Raw genomic sequence first — 3,290 nt, forward strand, 5'->3', positions numbered from 1 at the left:
AAAAACAAAAACAAACAAAAAAACCCCCCAGAAAACCTATTCAAGCATTAGGGAAAAAAAAACATAGACTGTTTTTATAATCTTGGATAAAAGGAAATGTCTCAAATAAAACACAAAACCCCAAAACTATATGCAGACAACCAACACGAAAACTACAGTTTCAAGAAACAATTCGTGTCTACGGCCATGCCACCCTGAACGTGCTCGATCTCATCTGATCTCATAAGCTAAGCAGGGTCGGGCCTGGTTAGGACTTGGATGGGAGGCCACCTAGGAAGACCAGGTGCTGTACGTGTTTAAAAAAAAAAAAGAAAAGAAACAATTTGCATAGGATCTACCAACGTTCATGAATGTGTTTGATTTCCAGTGCCCTCAGGGTGGTCAAGACCCACCCGAAAAGAGTCTACATGGAAATCTGAAAGACTGACAACACTAAGACTGACAACTCTAAGAGCTGGCAAAAGATGTGAAGCAACTGAAACTGACACACAGATAGGGATAGTGTAAATTGGTACAAACACTTAAAAACTATTTGGCTAACATATCTATAAAAACTAAACATAAACATCTATATGCTTAGATTCAGCAATTTCATTCACAGATATATATCCAAGAGAAAGGAAGACCTATGTTCACCAGAAGACATATACAGAATGTAATGGTCAAAAAGAGCCCCAAATTGGAAATCTGAAAGTTTATCAACAGGAAAAGAGATAAAATGTAGCACATGTAGCACATTTAGGTAATAGAATACTACACCACAAAGCATTGGGAAATGAAACAATAGGTATGAATCTTAACAGACAAAATCATAAGCAAAAGAAGTTATATACAAAATACTACATGATGTATGATTTCATTCATATGCGGTTCAAAAACTAGCAAAACTAAGTCGGAATAGCCATTACTTCTTGCTAAGGAGTGGGATTGTGGGGGGGTGATATTTACTAAGAAAAGGCAAAAGGGTGCGTTCTAGGATATGGGAAATGATCAATTTCTTGATCTGGGTGGTAGTTACAGATCATACACACACACACACACAAACACAGAGATATAGATATACAAATCCTTATATATACATAGGTATACAGACAGGGATACATACTTGTATGCACACATACACATACCTATATACACATAAATCCTCATGCACACGTATACATACAGGGGTAGATATGTGTATAGATAGACATACACACACCATACACATCTATACACATAAAAATACATGCATATACATGCATACCGTGCACATATATACATGTGCATGCACCTGTGGCATGCACACATGTGTGTGCACATACTTTTGCAAACATACATATATGCACACATGCATATGCAAACAAATGCATACATATAGGTATATAACTTCAAGTTCACTTAAGATTTTTGTATTTTATGTATGTCTGTCAATAAAAATGTAAAAAGCAGAGTATATATAACATATACCAGAATTCAGTCTGGCAACAACATGAAATACAACTCATTCATCCATTTATTTAACAAATATTGTTTAAGTGCTATTTTGTAATAAGCAGCAATTCGAACAATTTGGAGTTAATAGCAGAATGTAAGCAGCTCTTCAACTGCCGAGATAGAAACCCCGGCTCCTTCATTACTAGCCCTGTGACTGGAAGCAAGTTATTTAACCCTCCTGTAAAATGGAGATAATATTGTCACTTACCTCAGACACTTGTTTCTATGTTTAAATGAGTTAATATTTCTAAAGATCTTAGAAAAGTGCCAGACACACAGTGAATGCCTTCTAAATGCTTGATAAGTCATATTGCATTAACCTCCCGTCTCCAAAAGTGGACAGAACTGACATGCTTTCTTCTCTTCTCTGATCCTTTCTTATTTAGAAAACATAACAAAACAAACCGGCAAATATTCCAAAAATGAATGTACTTACTGCATTAATCCCCAAAGTTTCCAGTTTCTCCACCAAACTCTGCTCCAGGACAGTTCTTATTTCCTTAGTGAGAGAGGGGTTATTCTTCAAAGCTTTCCTTAAATGGTTCTTGTTGTTATTTAATTTCTGCTCATTTTCCCTTCCTGAAATAAGGTTTTAAAAAATGTGGTAAAAAAATTAAATATACATTAAATCTCTAAGCAGAAAATGATAAAACACAATATTTAAACAAGTAAGCATTAGTAACGTTTTTAAGTTTTTGTATGTTTTAGTCATTCAGCACAATATATAATGATTTAAGTATTGTAGCTTTTAAAACTTTCGTAAGTCTGCTTCAAAATTTCAAGTGTTTAAAGGCTCTTTCATGAATTATAGCTGAATAAATAATGCAAGAAGTATATCTCTAAAGAAACGCCACGGAAAAACTTAAACTTATTTAGAAGATTAATGTTTCATTCTAAAATTATTTTACTACTACTTGAATAATTCCTCGCTCCTAAACTTAGTTAGAACGTATGTATCATTTCATTTTTAAAAAAGCTCACTTTATTTTAAATAATTAAGTTCTTATATAACAAATTTAGCAGAAGTTAAGTTCAAAATTTCAAAATTTGAAATTATCCTTCTTAAAATACGGAAAAGAGGATAACAGAAATCTTAGGAAAATTTATTTTGTCTAAAACAACCCATAATTAAAAACAAACGAAAATAACAGGCCGGATTCTCCTAACATTTCCTTCCCTATTCCTCTTTTGTTCCCCCACTAAAAATATGTCTAGCTTAAGAAACTTCAGAGAAGGGCGTAATCACATGACCCTGAAGAACTGAGTCCTTATGTCAAAAAAAAAAAAAAAAAAAAAACCAGAACACTTGATGAAAGAGACCCAGTGCTGGGCAGTTCAGGCCCTTAGTGAATGTCCAGAGGCAGATCTGGGAGACTGCAACAATGGTACTATCATTTTGGAGTCTGATCTTCTAATCCCCAAACGGGGTAGCACCAAATGCCATTGCCTTGGTCTGGAGCTGCAGGTAGGTCCCCACAGACACTCCATTCTTCCCCCACCTCAACCTCTTGTGTAGATGGGCCTTTTAGGTACCCACGACACTTGGATTTGTAGATCTTAAACAAAATGCCTTTATTTAAGATGTTTTCTAAGACTAGTTCAATTCCAGTGGTAAAGAATATTTCTGTTCTTTCATAAATGGTTTCGCTGACAGCAAAATTAGTATTTGTACATTAAATAGGAGGGAAAATCCTGCATGATGATATTTTCTGTACTTTGCTACTTCAGCTTGCTAAATCAAAATAATGAAATTTTCTATGATTACATATGATTAAAAGTCAGAAGTAATCTTAAATTTTATATTCTCAGCACTT

At 34.3% G+C, this 3,290-nt stretch overlaps 1 pseudogene; it reads left to right on the forward strand.

The window, feature by feature from the left end:
* The first annotated feature begins 176 nt into the window (after positions 1 to 176).
* Positions 177 to 295, forward strand: LOC111734884 (annotated as a pseudogene).
* The last annotated feature ends 2,995 nt before the right edge of the window (positions 296 to 3,290 follow it).

This window comes from Pteropus vampyrus, unplaced genomic scaffold, assembly GCF_000151845.1.
Source record: "Pteropus vampyrus isolate Shadow unplaced genomic scaffold, Pvam_2.0 Scaffold8524, whole genome shotgun sequence".
Lineage (NCBI taxonomy): Eukaryota > Metazoa > Chordata > Mammalia > Chiroptera > Pteropodidae > Pteropus > Pteropus vampyrus.